General features: G+C 38.6%; 1 pseudogene; it reads left to right on the plus strand.

The window, feature by feature from the left end:
• The window catches only part of LOC100518295, a 31,328-nt pseudogene extending 27,549 nt beyond the window's left edge, over window positions 1–3,779 (plus strand).

A 12,482-nucleotide genomic window follows, 5' to 3' on the forward strand; every position in this document is an offset into this window, starting at 1 on the left:
ACCGCACCACAGCAGGAACTCCTAAATATCACTGTTTGATGAACAAGAGTGAGTCTTCTTGTGGAGCATTCAGTATATTTAATTGCAAGCAGTTCACCGAAGATAGAAAAAAACATTAATTTTTGCTATAAATCGTAAAAGGGTAGCTGAAATATTCTAATAAAGATAAAATCATTAATAAAGAAATCATTAATAATTGTCTTCTTGTTTCTTACAGAAGACATAAAGTAGGGAGAATCTATGAAGGGAAAGAGAATAATCCATGTGGAGAAAACTTCAGCTTTATTCCAAAACTCAGTCTGAACAAGAAAACTCTTTATCAGAGTAAAACCATGGGAACATAAAGCATGTGGAAAAGTCTTCATGCATCATTTATCCTGTAATAGGTACACCAGCAGCCACATTGGACACAAGCCATATGAGTGTCAGAAAAATGGAGAGAAACCATATAAATGTAATGTTTGTGGGAAAGCCTTTAGTTATCTGCAGTGTTTTGAAAAACATGAAAGAAATCACAGTGGAGAGAAAACCTATAAATGTAAGGAATGTGGGAAAACCTCTAAGTGGCTCAAAACTTTTCAAAGACACATGGTAACATATATGGATGTGCCTCTTATAAATGTAAAGATTGTGAGAAAAGCTTTAGATCTTCAGCTTCACTTCAGATACATGAAAGAGCCCACACTGGAGAGAAACCCTATAAATGTCAATATTGTGGAAAAGCCTATAGATATCATCAAACTTTTCAAACACATGAGAGGACTCACACAGGAGAGAAATCCTATGAATGTAAAAAATGTAGTAAAGCATTCAGTTGTCTCAGTTTCTTAGAATACATGAAAGAACTCACACTGAAAAGAAACTTTATAAATGCAAACAGTGCAGTAAAACATTCAAATATTACTCTTCCTTCCAAACACACAAGAGTTCATATTGGAGAGAAACCCTATGAATGTAAGCCATGTAGTAAAACTTTCAGTTCCAATATAGGTTTCCAAATACATGAAAGAAATCACACTGGGGAAAAAACCCTATGAATGCAAAAAATGTAGTAAAGCCTTCAGTTGTCCCAGTTCTTTTCGAAAACTTGAAAGAACTCATACTGGGGAAAAACCTTATGAATGTAGAGAATGTGGGAAAGCCCTTAGAGCTCTTGCAAGCCTTCAAGTGCACATGATCACTCACACTGGAGTTGGACCCTATAAATGTAAGCAGTGTGAGAAAGCATTTATTTCTCCCAGTTCATTTCGAACCCATCAAAGGAGTCACACTGGTGAGAAACCCTGTGAATGTAAACAATGTGGTAAAACCTTCAGATATTACCCTTCGTTTCAAAAACACGAAAGAAGTCATACTGGAGAGAAACACTATGAACGTAAGGAGTGTGGAAGAGCCTTTAGTTGTTCAACTTCACTTCGAATACATGAAAGAACACACACTGGAGAGAAACTCTATGAATGTAAACAGTGTGGAAAAGCCTGCAATGATTACATTTCCTTAGAAACACACGTAAGAACTCACACTGGAGAGAAACCCTATGAATGTAAACAATGTGGAAAAGCCTTCAGATGTTTTCAGAGTTTTCAGTGTAAAAAATGTAGTAAAGCATTCAGGTGTCCCAGTAAATCTTTGAACACATGAAAGAACTCACACCAGAGAAAAACCCTATGAATGTAAACAATGTGGTAAAGCCTACAGAGGTTTCAGTTCCTTATAAACACATGAAAGAACTCCCACAGGAGAGAAACCCTATGCATGTAAGGAATGTGGGAAAGCTTTCAGATGGTATCAGAGTTTTTGAAGACATGAAAGAACTCACACTGGAGAGAAACCTTATGAATGTAAAGAATGTGGGAAAGCCTTCAATCATCCCACTTCTTTCCAAAGGCATGAAAGCACTCACGGGGTAAATCCTTTTGAATGTAAACAACGTGGAAAAGACTTCAATTGGCCTTCAACCTTGTATGTTAAGACTCCCACCAGAAATAAATATAAATGTAAATAACATGAGAAAGCTTTATGAAAATCAATCCATGTATAATGCTTCAGAAAACTTTCAACACAAAAAAGAATTATTAACAAGTTGTAAATATATTTGTGTTTATCAAGCCTCTTTCTAGTACATCATTGGAGTGTGGGTTTCTGCTAGCTTCATCAATGAATATTGAGGTGAAATAATTCTGCAAATTGTCTTCTAACGACAGCACCTAAGATTAATAAGTAGTACTTTTTCCTTGAATCAATTAGTATTTTTTCTCTCCAATTTGAAGTTTGTTGGATCCGTGGGTGAATTGAAATGTATTTCTGATATTTAATCAGGTTTAATTTTTTATAGTTTTATTCTGTGATAAGGGGCAGTTGGAAAATGTGGCATTTGTTGGGATTTTGTACTGGATATCTGCATACTGGAAAGTTCCTGGATATCTTTAGTCTATTACATATTATTCTGCTTTTCTTAATGACAAAGCTCCTTTTTTTTGGAGTTTCATGTGAATTATTATTTTTATATTTGGGCCTTTGCTTGTTGTCCCTTCTTCTGACTGGTACTTGGTGAATAGATTTTAAGAAGAGGGACTTGTGATGGGACAGATATATGACCTGTGGGTAATGTTAGAAACTAAATTTTATAGAATCTATCCCCTTTATAGTTCCATGCTAGAATTCACCAGTAGCCTCAGTTGCATGGGATTTGGAAGGCGGAAATGAACAAGACATTAGTCAGAGTTTGGAGCCACCATAGTGGAAGAGAAACCAATACATTGGAGCTTCAAGGATACCATCTTCCATCCCCCTTTTTTTTTAGGAATTTTTTTTTTTTTTGTCTTGTTGCCTTTTCTAGGGCCGCTCCCACGGTATATGGAGGTTCCCAGGCTAGGGGTCGAATCAGAGATGTAGCTGCCAGCCTATGCCGGAGCCACAGCAACGCAGGATCTGAGCCGCGTCTGCAACCTTCACCACAGCTCACAGATCGAACCCTCAACCTCATGGTTCCTAGTCAGATTTGTTAACCACTGCGCCACAATGGGAACTCCTTTTAGGAATTTTTTGACCTTCCAATCAAGAGTATCTTCAAAACCACCACCCAACTGTTTGATTTCCATTTTCTGAGATCTATAGATTTCCATTGATGTCTTTCCAAGATCTACATTAAAGATCCACCAGAGTTTGGATTTTTCTGTGAGATCTCTTGTATCCACCAGGAAACTACTTTGGCCTTTACTACTTGGGAGTATTGTCTGATTCTACACTTCTCTAGATTATATGTATTTAAAGTCTAAAGTGTATAACAAACACTTTATTTCTGTTAATGGTGCTAGTGAGTTTATTTTCCTGATTCACTGTGAGATCTACAATGTGCAGTGAAAAAAACAACAGGGGAGTTTGTTTCTCTGCTACAATGTACACTGGCTGCCTTCACCTGATGCTTCCATGTGAGAAAAAACTCTCTGTGTTGGTGTGTCCAGTTCTTGTAGTTGAATGTACTCCTTCAGTCTGTTTTAAATTATGTTCATAAGTAAGTAGAAGTATGTGAGTCTTGTCACAGGAATGCTTCGGTAGCTGTACCATAGAAAAATTTTATTAACTGTTCACTAAGCCATTGAGGGCTACCAAGTATTGTTTTTTATTTTCTGAAAGAATATATGAAAATGTCCCACTATATCAATTTTCAGATAAACTTTGTAATTTTCTTTTTTTAAAATGAGAGTTGCAACATTTATTTCAGGTTTTCTCTTGTTTTGTTCTGGGTTTTTTGGTAATTTTTTTTTTTCTTTTTTGCTACACAGGCAGTACATGGGAATTCCTGGGCCATGGATCGGACCCACGCTGCACAGCAGCAGCCAGAGGCACAGCAGCGAGAATGCAGGAGCCACAACCCACTAGACCATCAGAGAACTCTCTGTAATCTTTATTCATTATACAGATTTTGTTCAAATGGACTCACAGGTATTCTTTGGGGAGATCAAATGTTTTCCATCTTTTGATGGCAATATCACTATACATTTGTGAAAAATTCAGAAGTACAACTAGAATCCTATACAGCTGATGCTCAGACAACACAGGTTTGAAATGCACTGGTCCACTTATATGTGGATTTTTTTTCAATAGTAAATACTATAGTTCTGCATGATCTGAGGTTGGTAGAATTCACAAATGGGGAATCATAGATTCAGAGGTCCAGTTTCAACTGCATGGAGGATTGTTGCCTCCTAACCCCCATGTTCAGGGTCCACTATATATATATATATATACACATATACCATTGAAAACAGCACAATTGCTTTTGTATGATAGGATAGTGTTAAGCTTCTGAGTCTTGAACTTTATGTGCTCAACTCCTCACCACCCTGGGATACTTAGGAAGACTTGCAAGACTGGGGAAGAAGGGAAAGGCCACAACAGGCCTTGCAACCCTGTCTTTATTGAGAAAACACCCTCTAGGGCTGCACCTGCTGTCATTTCATCACATAAAATAAGAGTGAAGTGAGAGGGCTTTCAGAATCTGGGTTTAAATCAAGATCTTTGGAAATACTGCTGTTATGCAACATAAAGGTGTGTCCCAAGTGGAATCTGCCTGGGGATATCCTCCTTCATGTGCATCAGCATAATTTCTTTCCATTGCTGTAGGTTATTTTTGGCTCTTTGTTTCTTAACCAAAGCCTACTTTTCTCTGCTTATTTCCACATCTTTAGGAATCCATGCATACCTTACTCTGGAAAATTTCTCAAAAAATACCATGGGGCTATGAACTAAGAGGGTAACAGAAGCATTGCCTATGTCATGGGCACATTTCCTCAACCCCTGCTGTCATATATTTTATCAGATCCACTTGCTTAGTCACACAACCCATTTTGTGTAGGGTATTCATCCTGCCCCCACCCCCAAGGGAATGATAAAACAGAAGGTAACACAAGGAAGATGTATTTTGGTGATGCACATGGTGCTCAAAGTAGGTCATCTTGAGAGATGAATGGCTGGACACACATTATGGACTTGTGAGTTAAAAGATTTAAAAGAGGCCAGTCCTAAGGAATCTCCTCCAACTTTGCTTTCTTGCAGGTTCTCAACGTGAAAATTTGGGGAAAAAAAAACTTCCTCATGCTTCTTGCTGGAAATGGGTGGAACTTTGATATACACACAAAGCATTCTGTTCTCTGTAACAGAACATCCCACAAAAAATACTGATTTGCCAAAACCTTAGGTGATTAGGGGAAGAGCAGTCAAGATAATTCCCAGAGGCTTCAGATTATCTCCCGCTGATGAAATCTAGGAATGTTTTCTGAAGGCCATAGTCCAGAGATTCTGTCACACCCAAAGATTACAGGTTTAATTATAACAGAACATTTTTCTACCCACGTACCTGACCACCATTACAACAGGGCTCCAGTATAAAAAACAGTGGATTAAAACAGCTGCAAAACACAGACTCTACTTACTAATGGGTTTCTGGGGCAACCCAAACACACCAAGGGAGAAAAACACAAGGGCATTGGAGTATATTGAAGCCCCTGATTCTGTCAGCTACAGCAAATACTAAACATAGTCTCACCCCTAATCAAGAAAATGTGAAACGTCACCCTAAAGGTCTATTTATCTCAAATCTTACTGTGAAAATTCACAAATATGTGGAAATTAAATAACTCATGTGCTCCCTGGATTCACTTCTTGGTTAAAATTGCTTTGGTTTCATTTTTCCTTAAACCATAAACAATTTGGATACTTTCCATGGTCTCGAGGTCCCTGGTCAGCCAATCATTGGGACTTTCAAGCTGAAAGAAACAGAAGTGTTGCATTGCAAAGCATTATGGATAGAAATTTTTTTTCCTCCTGGTTTTATGAGATATTGACATACAGCACTGTATAATTTAAGATGTACAATATAATGGTTTTATTTGCATACGTCATAATATAATTATCAGTGTGTAGTGAACATCCATCATCTCATCTAGATACAAAATAAAAGAAATAGAAACATTCTTTTTCTTGTTAGGAGAACTCTTAGAGTTTACTCTCAAGAACTTTCATATATAACATACACCAGTGCTAATTTTATGTTGTACATTACATTTATCTCTAGTACTAATTTACCTTATAACTGGTAATTTGTACCTTTTGACTGCCTTCATCCAAGTCCTCAGAGGTTACCCTGCCTCTGGTAATGACAAATTTGATCACTATTTCTATGGGTTGGTTTGTTTTTCAAGTGTAACTGACCTACAATACAGCACCGTAAGTTCCTGTTACACAACATAGTGATTTGATATTTTTATATATTTCAAAATGAACGCTATGGTAAGTCTAGTTAAGATCTGCATACAAAGATATTACATATTACTTTAATATTAATTACTAATATTTAATATTATTATTAACATTTAATATTAACTATAATCCCCAAACTATACATTTCATATCCATGACTCATTTATTTTGACATTGAAAAATTGTACTTCTTCATCTTTCTCACCTATTTCTTTCCTCTCCTCGCTCCCTTCCCCTCTGGCAAGCAGCTGTGTGTTTTCTGTATCTAAAACTCTGTTTCTGTTATGCCTCTTCATTTGTTTTTTAGATTCCACGTCTAAGTGAAATCATATGTATTTGTCTTTCTTTACCTGACTGATTTCACATAGCATAATACCCTTTAGGTCCATCCATGTTGTTGTAAGCAATAAGATTTTATTCTTTTTATGGCTGAAGAATATCCTATCATACACACACACACACACACACACACACACACATCTATCACAATTTTTTATTCATCCATCGATGGACACTTAGGTTTCTGTATCTTAGCTATTGTAAATTATGATGCAATGAACATGGGGATGTGTATACCTTTTCAAGTTAGTTTTTTTCGTTTTCTTTGGATAAACAGAAGTCAAAAGGCTACATCACGTGGTAGTTCTATTTTTAAACTCTTTGAGGAATTTCCATACAGATTTCCATAATTCCTGCACCAATTTACATTCCCACCAACAGTGTAAAAGGGGTCCATTTTTCCCAAATCCTTGCTAACATTTTTTAGGGGGATACCTCATGCAGTGGCTTGATGTGGGATCTCAGTTCCCAGGCCAGGGACTGAAGCTGCGCTGCAGAGGTGAAAGCACCAAATCCTAACCACTAGGCCACCAGGGAACTCTCCTTGCCAACACTTTTTATTTCTATCTTCTTGATAATAGACATTCCAACAGGTATGAAGTAATATTGTGGTATTGATTTGCATTTCCCTGATGATGAACAATGTAGAGCATCTTTTCATGTATCTTTTGGCAATATATATATCTTCTTTGGAAAAATGTTCACATCTTCTTCCCATTTTTTTTTTTTTTAATGGCTGCACCTGAGGCATATGGAAGTTTCCAGGTCAAGGACTGAATCTGAGCCACAGTCCAAACCAAACCTGCAGCAATGCCAAGTCCTTTAACCCATTTTGCCAGGCTGGGAATCAAACCCACACCTCCACAGCAAGCCAACCCATTGCAGTCGGATGCTTTTTTTTTTTTTTTTTTTCATTTTTGGCTGCCCCAAGGCATATGGAGTTCCCCGGGCTAGGGATCAGATCCGAGCTGCAGTCTCCACCCAAACTGCAGCGATGCCAGATCCTTAACCCACTGTGCCTGGCTGGGGATTGAACCCCACCTGCCGCCCCCATCCGAGTGCTCCCAAGATGCTTAGGATTTCATTGCGCCACAGCAGGAACTCCTGCAGTCAGATTCTTAATTAACCCACTGCACCACAGCAGGAACTCCTTTCTTCCCATTTTTTAAGCACATTGTTTTATTGCTATTGAGCTGTGTAGCGTTTTTATGTATTCTGTATATTAGCCCCTTATCAGATGATTTTCAAAAGTTTTCTCTCATTCAGCACATTGCTTTTCATTTTGTTGATGGTTTCATTTATTGTGCAGAAGGTTTTTTTATTTTGATGTGTTCCCAGTTATTTTTCCTTTCGTTGCTTTTGTGTCTGGTGTCAGAATAAAAAGTTCAATGCCAAGACCTGTGTCAGGAAGTTTACTGCTTGTGTTTTCTTCCAGGAATTTTATTGTTTCAGGTCTTATGTTCCAGTCTTTGATCCATTTTGAGTTAGTTTGGGTTATGATGTTAGTGTGATTCAGTTTCTTTCTTTTGCATATGACTGTCCGAGTTTCCCAGCACCATTCATTGAAGAAACTTCCCTTACCCCTTTGTGTGTTTTTGGATCCTTTATCATAAATTAATTGATCAGATATACATGTGTGCTTATTTCTGGGCTCTCTATTCTGTTCCATTGATCTATATGTCTGTTTCTATGTGGATACCATACTGTACTTCTAAGTACTATAGCTTTGAAATTGGAATGAGATGCCTCCAGCTGAGTTCTTCTTTCTCATGGTGACTTTGGACATTTGGGGTCTTTTTTCATTATATGCAAGGTTCAGGATTGTCTGTTCTGTTTCTGTGAAAAATGTCACTTGAATCTTGATAAGGATTGCACTGAATCTGTAGATTGCTTGAGTAGTCTGGGTGTTTTAACAATGTTGATTCTTCCAGTGCATGAGCATGGAATATATTTCTATTTAAATTTTTTTAAAAGTTTATTTACATGTCATTGATTCACAATGTGTTAATTTCTGCTATGCAGCAGAGCGATTCAGTTACACACACACACACACACACACACACGAGTTCTCTGTGTTAGGGAACTCAGTCTATCATTAATTTCGGGAAAATCTCAGTCAACATTGCTTCACTTATTTCTTCTGTTTATATATATATATAATTTTTCCATCACAGTCTATCCCAGGAGATTGGATATAGTTCCCTGTGCTGTGCAGTAGGTCCTTATTGTCTTTTCATTCTAAATGTAATAGTTCCCATCTGTTAACCCCAAACTCCGAGTCCATCCCACTCCCTCTCCTTGCCCACCTGGCAGCCACAAGTCTGTTCTCCACGTCTGTGAGTCTGTTTCTGTTTTGTAGATAGGCTCATTTGTGCCATATTTTAGATTTCACATATAAATGATATCATATGGTAATTGTCCTTCTCTTTCTTTCTTTTTTTTTTTTTTTTTTTCACCCTTTCTAGGGCTGCTCCTGTGGCATATGGAGGTTCCCAGGCTAGGGGTCTAATCAGAGCTGTAGCCACTGGCCTATGCCAGAGGCACAGCAACTTGGGATCTGAGCCACGTCTGTGACCTACACCACAGCTCATGGCAATGCCGGATCCTTAACCCACTGAGCAAGGCCAGGGATCGAACCTTGAAACCCCATGGTTCCTAGTCGGATTCATTAACCACTGAGCCATAACGGGAACTCCTGTCCTTCTCTTTCTGACTTACTTTACTTAGTATGAGAATCTCTAGGTGCATCCAGGTTGCTGCAAATAGCATTATTTTTTTTAATGGCTGTAGTATTCCATTGTATATATGTACCTCATCTTCTTAACCCATTCATAGATATTTAGACTGTCTCCATGCTTGTGAATAGTACTGCCATGAACATGAGGGTGAATGTATCTTTTCAAATTAGAGTTATGTCTAGATTTGTGCCTAGGAGTGGGATTGCTGGATCATAGGGCAACTCTAATTCTAGTTTTTTGAGAAATCTCTATACTCTTTTCTATAGTGGCTGCACTATTTTATATTCCCAATAACAGCGTAGGCAGTTTTCCTTTTCTTCTCACCCTCTTCCAGCATTTGTTATTTATAGACTTTTCGGTGATGGCCATTCTGACTGCTGTGAGGTGCCACCTCATTGTAGTTTTGATTTTCATTTCTCTAATAATTAGTGATGATGAGGGTCTTTTCATATGCTTGTTAGCCATCTGCATGTCTTTGGGGAAGTGCCTGTTTAGGTCTTCTGCCCATTTTTTGATTGGGTTATTTGGTTTTTTGTTATTGAGTTGTATGAGCTGTTTGTATATTTTGGAAATCAAGTCTTTATCGGCTGTATCATTTGCAGATATTTTCTCCCAGTCTGTAAATTATCTTTTCATTTTGTTTATGGTTTCTTTTGCTGTACAAAAGCTTACAGGTTTGATTAGGTCCCTTTTGTTATTTTTGCTTTTATTTATATTGCCTTGGGAGACTGACCTAATAAAACATTTGTACAATTTATGTCAGAGAATGTTTTGTCTATGTTCTCTTCTAGGAGTTTTATGGTGTCATGTCTCACATGTAGGTCTTTAAGTCATTTTGTGTTTATTTTTGTGTGTGGCGTGAGGGCGTGTTCTAATTTCATTGATTTGCATGCAGCTGTCCAACTTTCCCAACATCATTTGCTGAAGGGACTGTCTTTTGCCCATGTACATTCTTCCCTCCTTTGTAGAAGATTAATTGTCCATAGGTAAGTGGGTTTATTTCTGGGCTCTCTATTCTGTTCCATTAATCCATATGTCTATTTTTGTGCAAATACCACACTATCTTGATGACTGTGGCTTCACAGTATTATCTGAAGTCTGGGAGAAGCCTCCTGCTTCCCCCCACCCCCCAGTATCGCTTTGGCAGTTCTGGGTTTTTTATGGTTCCGTGTTCATTTTTGGATTATTTGTTCTAGTTCTGTGGAAAATGTCATGGGTAAGTTGATAGGGATCTCATTAAATCAGTAGATTGATTGCGGTAATATTTTTGGTAATAGTATTGCTTTCCATTTATTTGTGTCTTCAGTTTCTTTCATTAATTTCTTATATATTTTTTTGCCTTTCTTTAGGGGGGTGTGGCACCTGCAGCATATGAAAGTTGCCAGGCCAGGGGTCGAATCACAGCTGCAGCTGCCAACCTATGCCACGGCCACAACAACGCAGGATCCTTAATGCACTAAGTGAAACTATGGATCAAACTTGCATCCTCATGGATACTAGTCAGGTTTGTTACCACTGAGCCACAACAGGAACTCCCTAAGCCTTTATTTTTTCAAAGTTTCTTGGTGGTTATTGCTGAAGGGCGACTTGCAATCATAGTAAGAACCACAAGGCCTGGTCCAGCCACAACACTACTCATAGGCCAAGACTTGCACAAAACAAAATGTAGACTTCTAACAAAAGTTTGCATTTCCACTGCATTGATGATCACTCCCCCTCTCACAAGTACACTTCATTGCTATTCTCTTTGTATGTTTTACATGTCTTAAATTTCTCTTTTTTTTTTCTTAGAGTTTCTATCTCTGCATTCATTCCCTATCTGTTCTTGCACATATATACTGTTTCTATTAGAGCCTTCAGGATAATCATTGTTGCTTCAAGTATCTAGTCTGGCAACTGCAAGATATCTGCTACATCTGAATTAAGTTCTTTTATCCTCTTTCCTGAAAAAAATTTAAAAGTTTTTAATTGTGTCTTTTAGTTTTTTGTTGACTATGACACTGTAAAAAGAAACTGAGATAAACAGGCCATTAGTGGAAGGTTTTATGTCTATCTGAGGGTTAGGCTGTATTGACTGTCTCTTGCAACATTCAGTGGCTAAAATATCCTCAGGTTCCTCCTATTTGTCTCCCATGTCACCTTGAAACTATAAGAGATAATTCTGAAACATACAGTTCTTTAAGTGTTTCCCACTGTTATTAAACAGAATTTTTTTGTCGTCTTTTTAGGGCCGCATGCACAGCACATGGAGGTTCCCAGGCTGGGATCGAATCAGAGCTGTAGCCACTGGACTACACCACAGCCACAGCAACACCAGATCTGAGCCTCGTTTATGACCTATACCACAGCTCGCGGCATTTTTTTTTTTTTCTTGGTGTCAGTATTTTAATGACCCGGTGCCCCTGGGCTGTGACCTTCTGTAATATAAGAAGAAAAATTTTGATCCTAGTAAATAAAGCCTTTCTGAGTGATAAGGGTGATAGGAGCATCTTATGTTCTCATGAGCCAATTGTTTCCAGGCCCCCAGATGGCTTCAGGATGGGGTTGGTCGCTAGGAAACCAAGCTTTGATTAGAGACTTAGAACTCTCAGCCGAGTTCCCAATCTCTGGGGAGAAAGAAGGGGCTGGAGATGGAGTTAATCACCAGTGGTCAATGAGTTAACCAGTCATGCCTATGTAAGGAAACTCCGTGAAAACCTCTCAACCTTGGGGATCAGAGAGATCGAGGTTAGTGAGCACATCGTGTGCTGGGAGGCCGTCATGCCTGGAGAAGGTCTGGAGGCTCCCTAGCCCTGACCACCACTTTGCCCTGGGCCCCCTTTTGCCATTTGGCTGTTCCTGACTTGTATCTGTTACAACAACCGGGCAATAATAAGAAAAGTGGTTTCCTTCATTCTTCAGGTCATTCTAGAGAGTTAACAAACGTGAGGATGCGTTCAAGGAGCCTCCGAATTTGTAGTGGGCCACAAAGAAATGTGCGTAGGCTGCCCCCAGCCCACCCCCACCCCATTTGCTGCTGGCATCTGACATGCGGGCAGTCTCGTGAGACTGAGCCTTTATACTGTGGCATCTGAACTGAACTCTGGTGAGTTCTTGGTGAGAACTGAATTGAATTGTAGGCCAGCCACCCAGTTGGTTTTAGAG

Source organism: Sus scrofa, chromosome 2 (assembly GCF_000003025.6).
Source record: "Sus scrofa isolate TJ Tabasco breed Duroc chromosome 2, Sscrofa11.1, whole genome shotgun sequence".
Lineage (NCBI taxonomy): Eukaryota > Metazoa > Chordata > Mammalia > Artiodactyla > Suidae > Sus > Sus scrofa.